The following is a 22,717-nucleotide window of genomic DNA, read 5'->3' as shown; positions in this document are numbered from 1 at the left end:
AAGAAGAGGCGGGCGATTCCACCACTGAAAATTGGAGATCGTGTCTGGTTATCTACCAAAAATATTCGTTTGAAGGTCCCATCTATGAAATTCGCTCCCCGTTTTATTGGTCCATATAGGATCATTCAAGTGATAAATCCTGTTTGTTTTAAACTTCTACTTCCTAAGAACCTTCGTATTTCCAATGCCTTCCATGTGTCCTTGCTCAAACCTCTCATCATCAACCGTTTCTCGGCTCCTCCTTCAGCACCTCAGCCAGTTCAAGTTCATCAGGAGGAAGATTTCGAGATTACTCATGTATTTGACGCAAAAATTTCGCGAGGAGTTCTCCGTTTCCTCGTTCATTGGAAGGGATTTGGTCCTGAGGAGCGTTCATGGATCAAAGCTGAAGATCTCAATGCCCCAGCTCTTCTTAAGAAGTTTTATTCCAAAAATCCGGACAAGCCCGGTTCCAGGTGTTCTGTGCCCACCTTTAAAAGGGGGGGTACTGTCACTCACCAGACTGTGAGTGCTTCTTCCTGTGTGTTTAGGAACCGTGGCCGTCCACCATCCTGAGGGTCTGCGCATGCGCAGCCCTTTCAAAACCTTCAGTACCTGTTCCTTTAACTTAATTGGCTGATCAGGCAACACTCCCTATTTAAAGCACCTGCTGTCCATACCTCGTTGCCTGATCTTGGAGTCTCATTCCCCGTGAGCCTCTGAAGGTGTTCCTGTGTTTCCTCGTGTATTCAGCGCTGCTGATTCCTGTGGTTTCCAGACCACTTCTACTCCTGTGGTTTCCAGACCACTTCTACTCCTGTGGATTCATCGTGACTGTTAGCTGATTCCTATCCGCTGCCTCCGTGCACTACAGTCTTCAGACCACTTCAACGCTCCTGTGTTTCATCGTGACTGTTAGCTGATTCCTATCCGCTGCCTCCGTGCACTACAGTCTTCAGACCACTTCAACTCTCCTGTGTTTCATCGTGACTGTTTGGCTGATTCCTATCCGCTGCCTCCGTGCACTAAAGTCTTCAGCTCATCTCAGCTCTCCCGTGTTTCATCGTGGCTGCACCTGCTGGTTGCTATCCGCTACCTCCGTGTTCCTGCAGAGTCCTGCTGGCTGCTACTCCTCAGTTCTACTCGTGTCTGCAGCAGCTGATCCGCTCTCCGTGCTTCCCAGTGTTCCTGCTGGTGTCTACTCGCCAGTCTGCATCGGATCTGCGCCTCACTGCTTTCATCTCGTCTAGACCATCGCTACTCTTCAGGGTCCTCCAGGAGTCCACTTCTACATACTACTGCTTCCTGAGTATTTGTTCCCCTGCTGGTCTACCTACCTGTGCGCTGCACCTACTTGATTACCGCTTCACTCTCCAGGGACTTCGCATCCTGCCGGCCTCCAGCCGTTCAGGTATCTCTGCACTCCTGTCTGACAGCCTGCTCCTGAACCACGGTATGCATACTTCTCATTGACTGTGCTGGTGTATTGCATATCTTGCTGGACTGAGTTGTTCTCCTCTGGAGCTTACTATCCGCTGAGACTTTTGCCATCATTGACTGTGTTATCTTTTGCCCGGATAGTTTCTATGACTTTGTATTATTGCAGAGCTGTTCAGTCATTACTATATTGTGCATGTCATTGTGGATCAAGTTCAAGGTGCCCGTGTATCCTCTGTATTGCAGTCTCTCCCCGTGCTCCTCCTCACATATATATTCAGTGTTACAACTTGCTAGTGGCAGACCACTGATTCCTGTTTCCAGTGTCACCTGTTCCAGTGTCCTCTCACATAGCAGTGGTACAACTTGCTAACGCAGACCACTGACTCCCTGGATACCTCCACCTGGATTTCATTCCTTCACCCAGATAGCGGTACAACTTGCTAAACGCAGACCGCTGACTCTCATCACCTCCTCGTTTCTGTTGGACATTCCTCCTCACTATAGCAGTGGTACAACTTGCTACCGCAGACCACTGACTACCCTCACGTGTCCATTGTCCATTCAGTTCCTCGTGTATTACTACATATATATTACCAGTGCTGCTAGTCATAGACTTTCCCGAGCATCTCTATCATCTGCTGTCCCCTGTTCCGTGATCACCCTGCTACCAGAGTACCATATTACCATCTATACTCCTCTGGTAAGCTTATCACCTGGTGATCCCTGGGTAAAGACTCCTAGTGCCCGTGACACCAATGTATTGGGGCCCTGGTTTCCTGCAGGGTCGCCTCAATTTGATGTTCCGTGTGGACAACCAGACTTGATCCCCCATTTTCAATGAACACGGACCACGATGCCGATCAGCAAGGTTTTGGATCTGAGAGAGGCTTGACAGTGCGGAATGCACCTTCTTCCAGACGGACTTCAACCGGGATATAATCGTAGGTGTCTCAGAATCACCAACGGAAACAGCAGAAGAAAAAGAGTTAGCTTTCGGGTGAAACCCGAGATTGCAGAAGAACGGGGAGGTACGTGTTGCAGAATGGCAAGAATTGTTATAAGAAAACTCTGCCAAGGGTAAAAGAGATGAACAGTTATCATGGAACATGGAAACATAAATGCGCAGGAACTGTTCCAGGAATTGATTGGTTCTTTCCGTCTGACCATTTGACTGAGGGTGGTAGGCTGAGGACAAACTGATCTTGATTCCGAGGGAATTGCAGAAAGACCTCCAAAACTGTGCAATGAACTGGGACCCTCGGTCCGAGACGATATCCTCTGGGTGGCCATGGAGACGGATGATATGAGTGATAAACAAGGTGGCCAAACTTCTGGCATCCAGCAACTTGGGTATGGGAACAAAGTGTGCCATTTTGCTGAATCAATCAACGACTACCCAAATGGTGTTATGACCATGGGAAGTCGACTATAAAGTCCACAGAAATATGGGTCCAAGGCCTGCTTGGAGTTGGCAAGGGTAGCAGTTGACCAGGAGAACGGATTCTGGAGAATTTGTTCCTGGTGCATTCTGGGCAGGCGCAGACGTACCTTTCCACATTGGCAGACAAGGTGGGCCACCAAAGCCATCGGGAAAGGTATTCTATGGTCCTATGGATTCCAGGATGACCTGCTGAGCGATTATCGTGGCATTCAATAAGGACAGACCTTCCTCAGATGAACCGGAACAACAATTTATTAGCAGGAGTTTGAGCTGAAGCAATCTTCTGGAAGTAGCAGAGTGTGGCCCAAGATCTTGGGTTAGACCGATATGAATAGCGGTTGAAGGAAAAATAGGTTGTGGGTTAGGAGGCTGAGGATGGCACGCCATAAAGCTCCGGTACAGAGAGTCAGCCTTGGTATTCTTTGATCCTGGACGGTAAGTGATGAGAAAGTAGAACTGGGTGAAAAACAAAGCCCACCGGGTTAGTCGAGGATTTAGAGTTTTGGCGGTCTGAATATACTGAAGGTTCTTGTGGTCAGTGAAGATTGTTATGACATGGGTTGCTCCTTCTAACCAATGCCGCCACTCTTCGAGGGCGCACTTGATGGCCAACAATTCACGATTCCCGACATCATAATTAATTTTAGCAGGCGAGAATTTTCTGGACAGATATGCACACGAATGCAATCTTTTGCTTTGTGGATCTCTTTGAGAAAGAATGGTGCCCCCTCCTACATCTGAGGCGTCCACTTCCACTATAAACGGGAGCCCAGGGTCTGGGTGCCTGAGAACGGGTGCAGATGTGAAGGCGGCTTTAAGGGCAGTAAAGATCGCCAAGGCTTCTGAAGACCAATTAGCCGTGTCTGCACCCTTCCGGGTGAGTGCAGTGATAGGAGCAACCAGGAAAGAAAATGAGCGTATGAACCTCCGATAATAATCTGGAGACCTCAAACTCGCATTTCTCCAATTCGCGTAGAGGTGGTGTTGGCGCAACTTCTCCAGAACTTCCCGAACCTGTTGGCGGTGCTGAGACAAGGACTGAGAGTAAATTAAAATATCGTCCAAGTAAACCACCACGGTCTTACCCAGAAATTCACGTAAGACGTCATTGATGAGATCTTGGAAGACTGCCGGGGTGTTTCACAATCCGAATGGCATCACGAGATATTCATAATGCCCAGAGAGGGTATTAAAGGCCGTCTTCCACTCGTCTATGCACATTAACACAGCCCTCTCATGTGAGCAGAATACTAGATTGTTATAAATGTAGCTATTTGAAATATTAGAACACAACTTTATTTTGTTCTCAATAATAATACTAAAGCTGCTATTTATAGAACCAAGCAGTTCTCTGGGGTGAATGCTAAATGTATATGCTCATTACTCTTTAATCATAGCCCCTCAATGAAATAATGTGAATATACACAAAGTAATTTGAGACATATATATTTTTCCTAAGCATCCGTTTTGCCATAGCTGGTCAGTGAATAATAACCCTATATAACACAGTTTACAAAGGGTGACCAGCTAGCCGAAAAATTATATGCGCCCACTTTTCAAGTGAGAATAGAAGGAATATTTAGTATATGTGGGGTTGATAATTACTAAACCCAGATCACACCTGAAAATATACAGATATATACTTTTTTCTACTGTTCATTGAGGATCTGTGAAACTGATACATTTACCTTGATCGCGATCGTGTCCCCGGACATGTGTATGCGCGGTCACGCATACATTTCTCTCTGCTCACTATGAGCAACATCATTATAAGCTAACATACTTACCATCCACACGATCTTCGTATAATTTCTTACAAATAAAAAATAATAATAACAAATAAGCTGATTTCAGAAATAAACTGGTATCACGAATACCCTGTTGATCTTTACAATATTGAACAGATATTTACCATCATTTAAAGACATAGAAACAGAACTTACATTCAGGAACTTCATTTGTATTAATTATATACATCATTAGATATTTGTGTTATTAACACAATATAAAGATTTATTCATTTAGATGATCTGTGCAGCTTTTGATCATGTTTGATGGTTAATTAGGGATTCTCACTGTGATTATCGTGGATAGGGAGATACATAAATATAGGTGATTCTACCACCACTACACTCTCATGTGTACTCCCATCTCATTTACCTGTCCCAGACTCCAACATTTTAATAGTTCGCTTTTTAATTATTAAATTCATTTTTAATGCATATTAATAAAAAAATTTGGTTTTATGAGTCATGTTTATGTATTATCCATCTTCAACAAGCCCCTCAATGATATGGAATAATTTCCCAGTATTGGACTTAATATTTGTGTCTTTAGTGTGCCTTCATTGGAAGTAGTACTGCTTTTCTTTCTTTTTTATTCTATTGTGATATATTACTACTAAAAGTAGCAACTAATAGCAACGACCTCAATTTTTGTACTGCCCTTGTGTGTAAAATATTATAAGAGAAAAAGAAAAAAAAATTCTTGCGCGGGGGATATTCTCTAATGATTAATCAGCCTCAGGAGGCAGCTAATTAATTAGTAGCTATAACTAGCATAGGTAATAACATAACCAGGAAGCATGTATAAAAATATAAATGAACCAGTTTAAATCTTATGAGAGCTCCCCCTGGAGTTGGAGGATGTCCCTACACCCTCCTACATCTATGCCACAAGGATAATAACAGTGCATAGAAACTAAAGCACGCGCCCGGGTGCTAGTTCACGCCAGGATGCAGCGTACCGCCGCGGCTCTTGACACAGGCAGAGCCTGCTTACAAACTGAATTGAAATAGTCTCAAATCATACAAAAGAAAAACACATGAAATACATAATGACATTTTATTCAGTATAATAACAGATAAAAAATATAAAAACCCACAGGAATCATTACTGACTATCTTTGAAAAAGTTGGCCACAGAGCTGACGAAACGCGTTACATGGAACAGGAAGACTCTTCTTATTATCTTTGAGTAACGGAGGAACAATATTCATCATCTTTTTCCTCTTTTGGATACCAATAAAGCGGATACATTAGATTAAGAATATACAGACATCATATCTATATCGGACCTTATTGGGACAACATCAAGCGGAACTAATACACAGGTGCCCCTGTGAAAGAGCACGATTATCACCGTTGCCCACATATATCATTTATAGAGGATTTTCCCAGACTATATATATATTATACCAACATGAGCGATTGTGCTGGATTGAGAGTGCACAACTCTTGTATCTAAAGCGGATAGGATCGGGGCTATATCAAGCGGGAATAACATACAGATGACCTGATGAAAAAGTACAACTAACCCCACCGCTTCTAAATACCATCTACAGATGATTCAATTAGATGTTACATGAGAATATACATCATAACATCATAAGGTCTGTACATATTTTAATTTTATTTATTTTTTTCCTATTGAAAAACGGAGCACTAATCACGAGTGACCTCTGGATCTGTTGTCATCTCTCCAACGCTTTAAATTGTGTACTCTGATACCACCAAAGGAAATAAGGAGACACGTGAAGACTGAGTAAGAGACACATTGTGTCTACCTTTTAATATATGTTAGACACGTTGTGTCCATTTTCCACATGCGTCCGCTATAGACTTTTTCCATACTTTTTCTCTTTTCTACATTTTTACATATGAGCTCCAACGACACAAATTTTTCCAGAACATTATATATTGGTACCATTAATAGATACATTATTATATATATATATTTTCTAATATATTTGTTTATTCTAACATGATATCTATGTAACTCTTGTTTGGCATCTGTGGAATTTTGGTGTACTGGCCAGACACCTTTCTTTCACTATTGTATCATATGTTACATACGTTTTTATTGTAAAACAGCATTGCTATTACTTTTATTACTTTTATCATGTGCATAAATACAATAAAACATAAGTATTCATCATCTGCCATCTATTAGTAGTATTTTCTAATATAGATATATTGTGGCGCATCCCACACGTTTTTTGTACATATACTGGTTATTTCTTTTTTGAGCTTGGCAACCTCATTGTGTATAGCGACCGATATACCTATATCTATATCCATTGATACCGTTTTCAGGTTTCAGCATAGTGGTAACATTTTCTGTAGATAAATATAGTAAGCTGATTCGGATAATTACAATTAATGCATAGTAAAATGCTGTTTAACAAGTTTCTTTTATGTGGGTTATTGGAGACTCCAGCAATAGTCAGCCATCACGTGTCTGTACCATCTGCCTGCTTACCTTTCCTCCATTATCTTTATATCTTGATGAAACCTCTCCCCTTGTTTATCACCAAAATTACCAAGATTATCCGGAAATCTATGTGGCTATGGAGAAAATGTACCTTTATGTTCATATTAGTACCCAAATTTTAAAAATGTGCAAGCATGTTTCACACCAGTTCTTCATAATTGTCTGCTTTGTGGTTACCCGAGAAGTTATTGACAACTGAGAACTGCAGCAGGCAGAAGTTCCAACACCATTTATAATTTTTGTGAAATTAGAATCCTTGATAATTTTACGAATTTGAGGGCCAACAAAGATTCCAGCTTTTAGTTTTTCCATACTTATTCCAGGGAACGATCTACAAATGTATTTGAAGCAATGCCATCTTTGTCCAAGGCCTTACAAAGGTTTCATTAGTCTCAGCTTGATATGGAGTGGTAGAAGGATGATTTTTACCTGTCAACCAATGGGATTGTCAATGATGTTTGTTGCACATACCGTCATGTTTTCTCTTGAAGGCCATGTCACTTATTTTCCAATTATATTGCAAATATATTACACAGAAGAGAAACAAGAAAAACAATAAACATGAACCACTCAACTGCCAATTGTCAACTGAGTACTGGTTTGTTGACCTATCACTTATATACGGAGGAGGAATATTCTAGAATGATCGCGAAGTAAACAATTAGAATATTTACATGTCTCCTCTAGAATGTTCTAGTAGATTCCCATATGCACGTGTTATGACTAAATTCCCTATTAATTGAGGGTATTCATTATCGCAAGAACTAGAGCCAATTCAAAAAAAATGTTTTTCCAACAACCACAAAATAGCCTAAATTAGTTCAAATATCCTTAGCAACTAAAAAAATAATTGTAATAAGTGTACTATCAATGTGATAGTAGTAATTCTGAGTTGGTGCTAACTAGCCAAAGATACCAGATTTGCATGTCTTTCAGTATGGTACCAAATTATGACTACCATGTATTACATTTGACTGCTGAACATTTTTTGGAGGAATTAATTCATTTTCAATGGGGATAATAGCATGGGTGAATCATTTTAGCAGTCTGTTCTGTTTGATGATTATTACTACCGTTTTTCCCATTAATGGTGGGATGTCGTTTTTCTTTACAGTTGGCAGCTTTCCTCTTTTGACCAGGATTGCCGATTTGTTAACTTGTGTATTTTTTTGGCAAAAGCTCTGTAACTGCATAACTGAACACCTCCAAACAGATGGTATCAGTCAGTATTTGATGATTACAAGGTCTGTTTTTGCAAGTAAGGAAACAGAGTTTAATTAGGTAATGGTTTGTGTCAATCTAGCAGTGAAATATGTAAAGTTTTTTATACTGACTCTGTCCTGCATCTGTATCTGCTCGGTTATATTCAATAGTTTATATATTACCTGCCAACCAGTAGGATGTTTATTTGTGACTTAATGGCTTCATGCCAACAATGATGAGAATTACACAGTTACAAAGATACTGATTATTTCACAGTAAGGATCACTTATAAAATAAACTGCTTACAGAACTGTCACGGGCACTAGGAGTCTTTACCCAGGGATCACCAGGTGATAGGCTTACCAGAGCAGTATAGGTGGTAATATGGTACTCTGGTAGCAGGGTGATCACGGAACAGGAAATAGCAGATGATGAGATGCTCAGGAAAGTCTATGACTAGCAGCACTGGCAATATGGAGGTAGTAATACACGAGGAACTGTATGGACAAAGGACACGTGAAGGTAGTCAGTGGTCTGCGGTAGCAAGTTGTACCACTGCTATAGTGAGGAGGAATGTCCAACAGAAACGAGGAGGTGATGAGAGTCAGCGGTCTGCGGATAGCAAGTTGTACCGCTGTCTGAGTGAAGGAATGGAATCCAAGTGGAGGTATCCGGGGAGTCAGTGGTCTGCGTTAGCAAGTTGTACCACTGCTATGTGAGAGGATACTGGAACAGGTGAAACTGTAAACAGGAGTCAGTGGTCTGCCACTAGCAAGTTGTACCACTGAATATATATGTGAGGAGGTGCACGGGGAGAGACTGCAACACAATATATACACGGGCACCTTGACTTTGATCCACAGTAATATGCACAATATAAATGTATAAATGACTGAACAACACTGCCAATATAGAAAGTCTCTTGAAGTAATCCAGCATGAGATAACACAGTCAATGATGGCAGTAGAGTCAGCAGATAGTACACTCCAGAGGAGAACCAACACAGTCAATGATGGAAATAGACTCAGCGGATAGTACACTCCAGAGGAGAACCAACACAGTCCAGCAAGGTATGCAATACACAGCACAGTCAATGGGAAGTATGCATACCGTGGTTCAGGAGAAGGCAGTCAGACAGGAGTGCAGAGATACCTGAAGGGCAGGAGGCCAGCAGGATACAAGTCCCTGGATGGGTGAAGCGGGGGTCTAGCAGGTGCAGCGCACAGGTAGGTAGACCAGCAGGGAACACAGGAAGGCGTGGAGAGCGGATCAGCAGTAGATGGATGAGTAGCGCTGAGAAGTCACAGCAGCGGGTCTCTGCGGGAACACGGAGGTAACCAATAGCAACCAGCAGGTGCAGTAACGATGGGACCCCGGAGCAGAGTTGAACTGGAACAGATGATCACGGAGAGTAGCGGGTAGCAATAGTGGCAGCAGACTCAAGGAAACACGGTAGAGTTGACGAGGACTGAAGACTGAAGCGCACAGAGGCAGCGGATAGGAATCAGCTAGCAGTCACGATGATGAAACACAGACGAGTTGCAGGTTGAAGACTGTAGTGCACGGAGGCAGCGGATAGGAATCAGCCAAACAGTCACGATGATGAAACACAGACGAGTTGCAGGTTGAAGCCTGTAGTGCACGGAGGCAGCGGATAGGAATCAGCTGGCAGTCACAATCATGAACAGGTGAGTGGATGTGGTTGAAGCCTGTAGTGCACGGAGGCAGCGGATAGGCATCAGCTAACAGTCCCAATGATAAATGGTAGAGTTGAAGTGATTAGAAGACTGTAGTGCACGGAGGCAGCGGATAGGAATCAGCTCACAGTCACGATGATACAGTAGATGGTAGAAGTGGTATGGGAACCACAGTAGTAGAAGTGGTTTGGAAACCACAGAGGTAGAAGTGGTTTGGAAACCACAGGAATCAGCAGGGCTGAATAAACAAGGAAACACAGGAACACCTTCAGAGGCTCATGGGGAATGAGACTCCAAGATCAGGCAACGTGGTGTTGACCACAGGTGCTTAATATAGGGAGGTTGCCTGATCTGCCAATTAAGTTAAAGGAACATACACTGAAGGTTTGGAAAGGGCTGCGCATGCGCAGTCCCTCAGGATAGAGGACGTCCACGGTTCCTAATAGTCCGGGAAGAAGCACTCACAGTCCGGTGAGTGACAGTACCCCCCCTTTTAAAGGTGGGCACAGAACGCCTGGAACCGGGTTTGTCCGGGTTTTTGGAATAAAACTTCTTCAGAAGGGCAGGAGCATTAAGATCTTCAGCTTTGATCCATGAACGCTCTTCAGGACCAAAGCCCTTCCAATGAACGAGGAAACGGAGGACTCCTCGCGAAATTTTTGCATCCAATACCTCAGTAATCTCGAAATCCTCCTCCTGATGAACTTGAACTGGCTGCGGTGCTGAGGAAGGAGTCGAGAAACGGTTGATGATGAGAGGTTTGAGCAAGGACACATGGAAGGCATTGGAAATCCGAAGATTCTTAGGAAGAAGAAGTTTAACACATACTGGATTGATAACTTGAATGATCCTATATGGACCAATAAAACGAGGGGCGAATTTCATAGATGGAACCTTCAAACGAATATTTTTGGTAGATAACCAGACACGATCTCCAATTTTTAGTGGTGGAATAGCCCGCCTCTTCTTATCTGCGAAAGACTTATATTTGTTAGATGTCTTCTTTAAACAGGTTTTGACCTGAGACCAGATATTTTTGAAGGTCCGACAAGCAGTCTCCACAGCAGGAACTTGGGTGGGCGGGAGGGCAGGAAATTCCGGAAAAGACGGATGGTGACCGTAGACCACAAAGAATGGAGTTTTGGATGATGACTCATGATACATGTTGTTATGGGCGAATTCAGCCCAAGGGAGCAATTCTACCCAGTTGTCTTGGTTGGCTGAAGAGAACATCCTAATAAAAGTCTCAAGATCTTGATTGACTCGTTCCGTTTGTCCGTTAGATTGCGGATGGTAAGACGATGAGAGTGCTAATCGTATGCCCAAGGTTTTACAAAGGGCCCGCCAGAATCTGGAAACGAATTGTACTCCTCTATCTGACACAATCTCAGACGGACATCCATGGATGCGGAAGATTTCTTTAATGAAATGTTCAGCCAGAGTAGACGAGGAAGGTAAACCGGACAGAGGGACGAAATGAGCCATCTTCGAAAATCTGTCTACCACTACCCAAATAGTATTGTGATTCTTACTTGGTGGCAAATCAGTAACGAAATCCATACTAATATGGGTCCAAGGCTTGGACGGAATGGGTAGTGGTCGCAGCAACCCTGCTGGAGTTCTGCGGGAGGATTTGAACTGAGAACATAAATCACAGGAAGCAATAAACTCTTTGACGTCTCTCCTCATTGAAGGCCACCAGTAACTACGAGAGAGAATCTCAAAGGTCTTATGTTCACCGGCGTGTCCAGAAAAACGAGAGGCATGGAACCACGAAAGGATTTTCCGCCTCAGAGTAGGAGGCACGAGGGTCTTCCCAAATGGTAGCATTTTGGTGGATGAAGCAGCCAGAGAAATACATTTGGGGTCTAGAATAGCATGGTTGGGAACCTCTTCTACATCAGAGGACGTCACAAAAGCTCGAGATAGAGCGTCAGCTTTCTTGTTCTTAGCAGCTGGTTTGAAGGTTATAATTAATTCAAAACGGGAAAAGAAAAGAGACCATCTTGCTTGACGAGGGTTCAAGCATTGAGCAGATTGCAAATATGACAAGTTCTTATGATCCGTGAAGATCGTCACCGGATGGCGAGCTCCTTCCAACAAGTATCTCCATTCCTCTAATGCAGCTTTGATGGCCAGCAACTCCTTGTCCCCGATAGTATAGTTTTTCTCTGCGGGCAGAAGACCCCGAGAGTAGAAGGCACAAGGATGTAATTTTTGTTGCTCCGAGCGTTGGGAGAGAATAGCTCCTAAGCCCACATTAGAGGCATCTACTTCTAGGAAGAAGGGGAGTGTCACATCAGGTTGTCGCAGAATGGGAGCAGACGAGAAGGACTCTTTGAGGATTTGAAAGGCTTGGAGAGCCTCAGATGACCATTGCTTAGTATTAGCCCCTTTCCGAGTTAAGGCCACAATGGGAGATGCAATGGATGAGAAGTCTTGAATGAAGCGTCTATAGTAATTGGCAAAACCTAAAAAACGCTGGATGGCACGAAGAGTAGTTGGCTGAGGCCAATGTAGTACAGCATTTACTTTGTCTGGATCCATCTTCAGGCCAACTCCGGAAACTATATACCCCAAGAATGGAATCTGGGGTAACTCGAATGAACATTTTTCCAATTTACAGAACAACGAGTTTTTCCGTAGTCTGGAGAGGACCTCTGCCACATGTTGGTGATGAGAAGGCAGGTCCTGTGAGAAGATCAATATGTCGTCCAGGTAGACAACGACACATACATATAATAAGTCCCGAAAGATCTCATTGATGAAACCCTGGAAAACCGCGGGGGCATTACACAGCCCGAAGGGCATTACTAAATATTCGTAATGCCCATCTCTGGTGTTAAACGCGGTCTTCCATTCGTCACCGGAACGGATTCTTATTAAATTGTAGGCACCACGAAGATCCAACTTAGTAAATATCCGAGCTCCCTTGATGCGATCAAATAGCTCAGTGATCAGCGGAATGGGATACCGATTCTTGATAGTAATGGCGTTGAGTCCACGAAAATCTATACAAGGGCGTAATGATCCATCCTTCTTTTTGACGAAGAAGAACCCAGCTCCAGCGGGAGAGGTGGAAGGTCGAATGAACCCACGCTGGAGATTCTCCTGTATGTACTCAGATGTGGCTTGAGTTTCAGGTAACGAGAGAGGATAGACCCGACCCCTGGGAGGAGTCTTGCCAGGTAGAAGGTCGATCGGACAATCCCAAGAACGATGAGGAGGAAGACGTTCAGACTGAGCTTTATCAAACACATCGGCAAATGAAGCATACTGAGGAGGGAGTCCCGGGGAGGAAGATGAGATGGAAGATCGCTGTACTTTAAGAGGAATAACTTGAGAGAGACAACGATGGTGACATTCAGACCCCCAAGACGTAACTTGAGGGGTGCGCCAGTCAATCTGGGGAGAGTGACATTGAAGCCATGGAAGGCCTAAGACAATCGGACTTGTCGTAACTGGAAGAATTAAAAACGAAATTTCTTCATGGTGTAGTACACCAATCTGAAGGGTTACTGGAGACGTACTCTGGGTGATGAGACCATTGATGAGACGTGATCCATCTATAGCCGTCACAGTAATGGGTGTTTTTAAAGTGATCACTGGTAGGGACCATTGATTCACTAGTGATTTAGAAATGAAATTTCCTGCTGCTCCGGAATCAATCAATGCCTGTGACTCAAAGGATTTGGTAGCAAAGGAAATCGTAACATCGAAAGCGCAGACTTTAGATTTCATAGACAATGGAGAGGACTCCAGGGACCCTAACTTTACCTCTCCAGAACTAGTTAGGGCCTGGCATTTCCCGATTTCTTAGGGCAAGAACTGAGCATATGTGTGGAATCAGCACAATAGATACAGAGTCTATTCTTTACTCTTCGTTTCCTCTCTTCTAAAGATAATTTGGAACGTCCTATCTCCATGGGAATCACAGAAGGTGAAACTGGACGAAATTGAGGGTTTAAACGAAGAGGTGCTTTAGCAGAAGTTGTTTTCTCAGATTCTCTTTCACGAAATCTCATGTCTACACGATGGCAAAGAGAGATCAAATCTTCTAGTGACGAAGGAAGCTCTTGGGTAGTCAGTGCATCTTTAATTTTATCGGAGAGCCCCTGCCAGAAGGCGGCAACTAATGCTTCAGTATTCCACTGAAGTTCAGAGGCTAAGATCCTAAATTGAATGACATACTGTCCTACTGTATGGGAGCCTTGTCGCAAACGAAGAATGCTGGAAGCAGCGGAGGTCACACGACCTGGTTCATCGAACACACTTCGGAACGTGGAAATGAATTTGGCACTATCTTGTAGAATTGGATCGTTTCTTTCCCACAGAGGGGAGGCCCAAGCCAGGGCTTGTCCAGAAAACAATGAGATAAGATAGGCCACTCTGGAACGATGGGTAGAAAAATTTTGAGGTTGGAGTTCAAAATGGACTGAACATTGGTTAAGGAAACCTCTACAAGTTTTGGGGTCCCCGTCATATTTTGACGGAGTAGGCAGGTGAAGCGTAGGAGCTGTAGACACCTGGGATGGCACTGGGGAAACGGAGGAAAGCACAGGAGCTTCAATACTAGCTGTAACAGTCTGTCCAGATGTTCCTTGGGAGGTTAACGATTGGTAACATTGAAGTAACAGCTGTTGGCGAGCATCCTGTTGCTCCACACGGCTGACCAGATGCTGCAGCATCTCTTTAGCAGTAGGTTCCGTATCTGGGTCTGTCATGGCCTGATCTTACTGTCACTGTCACGGGCACTAGGAGTCTTTACCCAGGGATCACCAGGTGATAGGCTTACCAGAGCAGTATAGGTGGTAATATGGTACTCTGGTAGCAGGGTGATCACGGAACAGGAAATAGCAGATGATGAGATGCTCAGGAAAGTCTATGACTAGCAGCACTGGCAATATGGAGGTAGTAATACACGAGGAACTGTATGGACAAAGGACACGTGAAGGTAGTCAGTGGTCTGCGGTAGCAAGTTGTACCACTGCTATAGTGAGGAGGAATGTCCAACAGAAACGAGGAGGTGATGAGAGTCAGCGGTCTGCGGATAGCAAGTTGTACCGCTGTCTGAGTGAAGGAATGGAATCCAAGTGGAGGTATCCGGGGAGTCAGTGGTCTGCGTTAGCAAGTTGTACCACTGCTATGTGAGAGGATACTGGAACAGGTGAAACTGTAAACAGGAGTCAGTGGTCTGCCACTAGCAAGTTGTACCACTGAATATATATGTGAGGAGGTGCACGGGGAGAGACTGCAACACAATATATACACGGGCACCTTGACTTTGATCCACAGTAATATGCACAATATAAATGTATAAATGACTGAACAACACTGCCAATATAGAAAGTCTCTTGAAGTAATCCAGCATGAGATAACACAGTCAATGATGGCAGTAGAGTCAGCAGATAGTACACTCCAGAGGAGAACCAACACAGTCAATGATGGAAATAGACTCAGCGGATAGTACACTCCAGAGGAGAACCAACACAGTCCAGCAAGGTATGCAATACACAGCACAGTCAATGGGAAGTATGCATACCGTGGTTCAGGAGAAGGCAGTCAGACAGGAGTGCAGAGATACCTGAAGGGCAGGAGGCCAGCAGGATACAAGTCCCTGGATGGGTGAAGCGGGGGTCTAGCAGGTGCAGCGCACAGGTAGGTAGACCAGCAGGGAACACAGGAAGGCGTGGAGAGCGGATCAGCAGTAGATGGATGAGTAGCGCTGAGAAGTCACAGCAGCGGGTCTCTGCGGGAACACGGAGGTAACCAATAGCAACCAGCAGGTGCAGTAACGATGGGACCCCGGAGCAGAGTTGAACTGGAACAGATGATCACGGAGAGTAGCGGGTAGCAATAGTGGCAGCAGACTCAAGGAAACACGGTAGAGTTGACGAGGACTGAAGACTGAAGCGCACAGAGGCAGCGGATAGGAATCAGCTAGCAGTCACGATGATGAAACACAGACGAGTTGCAGGTTGAAGACTGTAGTGCACGGAGGCAGCGGATAGGAATCAGCCAAACAGTCACGATGATGAAACACAGACGAGTTGCAGGTTGAAGCCTGTAGTGCACGGAGGCAGCGGATAGGAATCAGCTGGCAGTCACAATCATGAACAGGTGAGTGGATGTGGTTGAAGCCTGTAGTGCACGGAGGCAGCGGATAGGCATCAGCTAACAGTCCCAATGATAAATGGTAGAGTTGAAGTGATTAGAAGACTGTAGTGCACGGAGGCAGCGGATAGGAATCAGCTCACAGTCACGATGATACAGTAGATGGTAGAAGTGGTATGGGAACCACAGTAGTAGAAGTGGTTTGGAAACCACAGAGGTAGAAGTGGTTTGGAAACCACAGGAATCAGCAGGGCTGAATAAACAAGGAAACACAGGAACACCTTCAGAGGCTCATGGGGAATGAGACTCCAAGATCAGGCAACGTGGTGTTGACCACAGGTGCTTAATATAGGGAGGTTGCCTGATCTGCCAATTAAGTTAAAGGAACATACACTGAAGGTTTGGAAAGGGCTGCGCATGCGCAGTCCCTCAGGATAGAGGACGTCCACGGTTCCTAATAGTCCGGGAAGAAGCACTCACAGTCCGGTGAGTGACAAGAACAAAGTTTTGTGACATCAGGTGCCTTTTCTTTTCTTTTAAAATCTTTCTTGCAAATGTGCCCTTTCTTTATGGGAGGCTTCTGCAGGATTGCAAAATTCTGGTATGTGATTAGAAGAGTTGAATGAATTGGTGGTATTGATAACCAATTGCAAGCTAGTCACACTTGTAGGATAGGCATAAGTGGACATGTGGAGGAAGATTATTTGCAAGTAAAAACAAACATGGTGGTATTTTTTTTTATGTATGGAACATGTACACTATTTAATAAGTTATAACTAGTAGTCACATAAAGGAGCAATTGTTTCTGCATAGAGATAGAGAGCCCCTGCTTTAGTGCCAAATGCATTTATTGAATACAGGTAACATGGATGAGCATAATACCCCTATCACACCAAAATCCCAGGTCAGACACGGGATAATGAACACTGTTTCAACCCGTGTTGCCAACCTTAAAACCCCTTTCACACAAAGGCATAGACCCAAGAATAACCCAGGTTGCTGCCTTTTACACTGGACCCATGGCTACCCTGCATTTTCAATTTGAGCACCTCCAAATCAGCTGCTTTTAACTGAACCCGGGTCGAATAACCCAGGAACATCTTCAAACAGAAGCTTACCCACCTCCGACCCAGGAATTACCCTGGTCACGAACAGGGTCGTGGACCCAGGTCGCATGACCCGGGCCGCCCCTACCACACAGACACAAAACCTGGGTTATTCCCAGTTCCATGCCTCTGTGTGAAAGGGGTATTAGAACATTCTAGTCACCATTAACTAATTCTCTTCTCATACTAAACATATATTTAGTAATTTAGCACAGGTACATGGTTGAGACAGTGCCAAGTCTCATTCTCTTGTACTGTTCCTTTACATTAAACAGATCAGAAACTGCTCTTAACATATGGATAATGTATCCCTAAATTGAATGCAGAGACACAAAGTCTAAATGGAAGAAAGATAGGCTTTATCCTATATTGCCTGAAAAGACCAATTGTTTGGCTTCTGTACTCTGCATAGGAAACAGAGACCATATATTTGAAGTCTGTTTCTGTCCTATCCAATCAGGGCCATAACGAGGGTGGTACAACCTGCTATTTACCCACGCTTCAGATACCAGGGGGTAAATGTATCAAGCTCCGATTTTGAAAATCCAGCAATGTTCTCGCAGGTGTTTCATTTCGCAGATGTATTAAAGTGAGATTTCATGTAAAATCGCCAGAGATGTGTTTGTCAAAATTGCCATTTCCAAAATTGAGAGAGATCAAACTCCCGACTGTTTGCCACTCTAGCTATGCAAGTCTCAAATGTATGAAGCTGTGATTAAGCACACTTTCCTGAGTTTGCTTTAAAAATCACTGCATACAACACACTGCATCTTAGCAGCGTGTTTAGTAAACACATCACTGTTACACTGTTCTGCCTATACAGCTGGAGGACCCGGCTGCTGTCGAATGTTTAAATATAGATAAAAGTTTTTTGTTTTTTTTAAACAAAAGCGTGGAGTCCCCCCGCCTGGTCACTATTAACCCTAGTGCTGCCAAACTATTGCTGGTTACGTGAAAATCGTGGGAAAAATGTGTGGGGTCCCCCCGATTTTCATACAACCAGCACTAGGCAAACCAGCCGGGTGGGTGGCACTATAGCAGGGGGACACAAAGCAGGAGTCCCCCTGCCATAATGGCAAACCAACCCCAGGCTGTTCAGCGCTGGGCTGGATTCCCTAAGTGGGGTCTGCCGAAATAAACAAGCAGGCCCCCCCCTCTAGGGACACCCAGCCCAGTGCACTAGGGCTCTTCCTACACTCCTGGGCGGTGGGTGTAGGGTACTAACGGCGATTATATAGTTAAAAAAAACAAACAGACACCATTTTGTTTTGTGGAAATACAAGTCCCAGCCAGCCTGGGCTGCCATAAACAGTGTGGGCTAATACAGCTTGGGGTTGGTTTGTCATTATGGCAGGGGGACTCCTGCTGTGTGTCCCCCTGCTATAGTACCACCCACCCGGCTGGTTTGCCACGCAAAATTGTTCCCCGATTTTCACGCAACCAGCAGTAAGCTGGCAACACTAGGGTTAATAGTGGCCGGGCAGGGGGGCCCCACGCTATTTTTTTTTTTTTAGTCACTTTAATCAATTTTTAAACTTTTGACAGCCGCGGGTACCTGCAGCTGTATTGACAGGGCAGTGTAACAGTGATGTGTTTACTAATCACGCAGCTAAGTGAGAACACAGGAGAGTTAGCTAAACCCGGGAGTGTTTGACATCGCAGCAAATCGCCAGAGATGACCAGTGATTTTTAAGATCAGAGTTAAAAAAAAATAAAAAAAAAAAAAAAAAAATAAAAAAAATCGCAGTTTAATACATCTGGTGACTTAAGGACTAAAATCGCTGGTTATCACCCACGATTTGCCACAATTTGAAAACGCTGAAAATATCAGACCTTGATACATTTACACCCAGATGTGGTAGCACCACTTTTCGAAACCTGTATGGCAACAGACAAATTAATTGGCAACTCCTGGCTCTTTGCAGTGTTGTGATGTCACAATGATGCCAGCGGATAGGAGCCAAAAGGAACCAGGAAAGCAGGAAAGAGGCAAAGCAGAAAGAAGCGTGCAAGAAGAAAAAATAAGAGAAGATAATAACATTATTTCGGAGAGAATTGGAGGACAGATGGCTGGAAAGAACAGTGTGGATTTCTTTGTGGTACATAGATATAGGGTAAATAAATAGTATAGAATAAATAAATATCACTATAAAAAATAAATTAGTTGTTAGGAACCCCTCCAGCCAGCACAACACAACCCGGAGTCTACTCTGCCAGTCAGGTGTTCACTGGAGCCCCTGATGGTGGGGACAGACTGGGCTGCAGACTGACAGAGGGTCGTGAAGTGTGTACCGGCTGGGGAGAACCCAGGCAAGAAGAGTCAGGTCCACGCAGAGGTCAAAGGTCGGCAGCAGGTAACAGTAACAATGAACAAGCTGAGGTCAGAGGTCACAGGCAAAGTAGCAGAACGAGTAAACGCGCCAAGGATCAGGGTCACAGGAAACACAAGCGAAGTCAAATACGAAGCCAAGGGTCATACACGGGAAGTCAAAACGTAGATACAGGAAACAGGAACTGGAACAAGCAGGTCAGCAGACTGGAGCACAGAAGCTATAACCGGCAATGAGGCAGCAGACCTCATTGCCTTAAATACAACCCACAACCAATCAGAACCTGCCCCTAGACAAGGCCATACTTGTAGGCTAATTGCCAGCACCTAGCAAGACCAATCAGGGCTTAGCCCTGAAATCCACACCTGCAGGCTAATGCCTGCTAATTCAGCCACAGGCTAAATCTGCCTGATTGTCCCTAGAGCGCATGCGCGCCTAGCTGCCAGGACACGGCGCTGAGGAAGCGTCCGACCGTTGCCTTGGCAACGGTCGGGAGTTGGAAGGAAATGACGTCCCGGTCGTCATGGTGACGGCCGGGACGTTGGGACCGACAGGAAGCGAGCCGCGGCGGCTGTGAGTACCGCCGCGGCTCGTGACAGTACCCCCCCTTGAGGAGGGGTTAAGGAACCCCGACATCCCGGTTTCCTTGGAAATTTTTTAAAGAACTCCTTCAACTGTTTAGGAGCATCGAGTTGTCTACGTGGGATCCAAGACCGTTCTTCTAACCCACGATTCCTCCACTGCACTAGGAAGTGCACCTGACCGTGCACTTTTTTGGAATCCAAGATCTTCTGAACAACGTATCTTGGTGATCTGTTTGATTTTCTCTCAGGCAAATTTGAAGACTGGATTTGAGTAGGATATAATACCGGCTTCAACAGAGAACAGTGAAATGTGTTGGGAATTCTCAACGAGCCCGGAATTCTTAACCTAAATGCGACAGAATTAACCTGCTTGATGATAAGGAACGGGCCGATGAACTTGGGACCCAACTTTTTGCAAGGCTGTCTGAGTTTAATGTTTTTTGTAGACAGCCACACTCTCTGGCCCACCTTGAAGGAGCAGATGGTACAGTGGCGATCCGAATTTTTTTTTGCGACAACTGAAGCTTGTTTCAGAGATGCCTGTACTTTCCTCCAGATAACTCTGAGATCTCTTGCAGTGGAACGGATCTCCTGGACACCAACTGGGTTAAGCGAATACAGGGAGTTAGATCTGGGGTGAAAACCATAATTGCAGAAAAACGGAGAAGTTTTAGTAGATGAATGACAGGAATTGTTACAGGCAAATTCCGCCCAGGGTAACAAGGAAGACCAATTATCATGGAACTCTGATGTGTAGCATCGCAAAAACTTTTCCAAGGACTGGTTAACTCTTTCGGTCTGCCCATTAGACTGAGGGTGATTTGCGGATGATAAACTAACCTTGATTCCGAGAAGGGTACAGAAAGATCTCCAGAATTGCGCTATGAACTGAGAACCCCGATCGGAAACTATGTCAGTAGGGAGTCCATGGAGCCGGAAAATATGTTGAATGATTAAGACGGCCAAATCCCGAGCTGTAGGCAGTCTGGGTAAGGGAACGAAATGGGACATCTTGCTGAACCGGTCTACCACGACCCAAATGGTATTGTGTCCTGCAGAAGGTGGTAGATCCACTATAAAGTCCATGGACAAGTGGGTCCATGGTTTTACAGGTGGTGCCAAAGGAACTAACTGGCCTATTGGGCGGATCCTAGGAACTTTGTTTCTGGCACAAACCTCACATGAGAGGACATGACTCCTGACGTCAGCAGACATAGATGGCCACCAGACTGTACGGGAAAGGATTTCTAACGTCTTGAAAATTCCAGGATGCCCTGCAACCCTACTGTTATGCGCCTCTGCAATAACCGCCTTCCTTAGATGGACTGGAACAAAGAGACGTCGCTCCGGAGTAGTATCAGGGGCTAATTTCTGGAATCTCTGAAGTGTGATACTCAGATCTTGGGTCAACCCGGCATGGATTACAGAAGGAGGAATAATCGGCTCTGGGATAGTGACTGGAATGTGGTGTGCCGAGAAACTTCTGGAAAGGGCATCTGCCCGGACATTTTTGGAGCCTGGTCGGTAGGTGATCAGGAAGTTAAACCGGGTAAAGAATAACGCCCACCGGGCCTGTCTGGGATTTAAACGTTTGGCTGACTGTATATATTTATAAATTCTTGTGATCGGTAATGACAGAGATCTGATGTGAAGCACCCTCCAACCAATGCCGCCACTCCTCGAAGGCCCATTTGATTGCCAATAGTTCTCTATTACCGACATCATAGTTGGCCTCCGCTGAAGAGAACTGACGGGAGAAATAAGCACATGGGTGCAGACGATTAGTATGAGGATCCTTCTGCGATAGGATGGCACCGGCACCAATGTCAGAGGCGTCGACCTCAAGAATAAATGTCCTAGCTGGATCCGGATGTCTAAGGACCTGAGCGGAGACAAAGGCCTTTTTCAGGCTTTCGAATGAGGCTACTGCTTGGGACGACCAATTAGTTGGATCCATTCCTTTACGGGTCAGAGCGACAATGGGAGCCACAATGTCGGCAAAGTTGTGAATGAATCTCCTATAATAATTGGAGAAGCCCAGGAACCTCTGCACCGCCTTAAGATTGTTGGGTTGCACCCAATCCAAAATAGCCTGGACCTTAGCTGGATCCATGGAGAATCCCTCAGAAGAGATTACATAGCCTAAAAAGGATACCCTCTGCACCTCGAACTCACACTTTTCCAGCTTAGCGTACAGGTGGTTCTCTCGTAATTTCTGTAGAACTTGTTTGACGTGAGTCTGATGGGCGGGCAAAGATCTGGAATAGATGAGGATATCATCTAAATAGACGACCACGAAACAACCAAGGAATTCCCAAAGAACTTCATTGATCAAGTCCTGGAACACTGCAGGTGCATTGCTAAGGCCAAACGGCATGACCAGATACTCGTAGTGGCCAGAGTGCGAATTGAATGCCGTCTTCCACTCATCTCCTTCCTTGATACGGATGAGATTATACGCTCCACGAAGGTCGATTTTTGTGAAGACCGTAGCCCCTCTCAATTGATCAAAAAGTACGGAAATGAGCGGGAGAGGATAGGTGTTCTTAAT

This window comes from Mixophyes fleayi, chromosome 1 (assembly GCF_038048845.1).
Source record: "Mixophyes fleayi isolate aMixFle1 chromosome 1, aMixFle1.hap1, whole genome shotgun sequence".
Classification (NCBI taxonomy): domain Eukaryota; kingdom Metazoa; phylum Chordata; class Amphibia; order Anura; family Limnodynastidae; genus Mixophyes; species Mixophyes fleayi.
Note: the sequence above shows the minus strand (reverse complement) of the source record.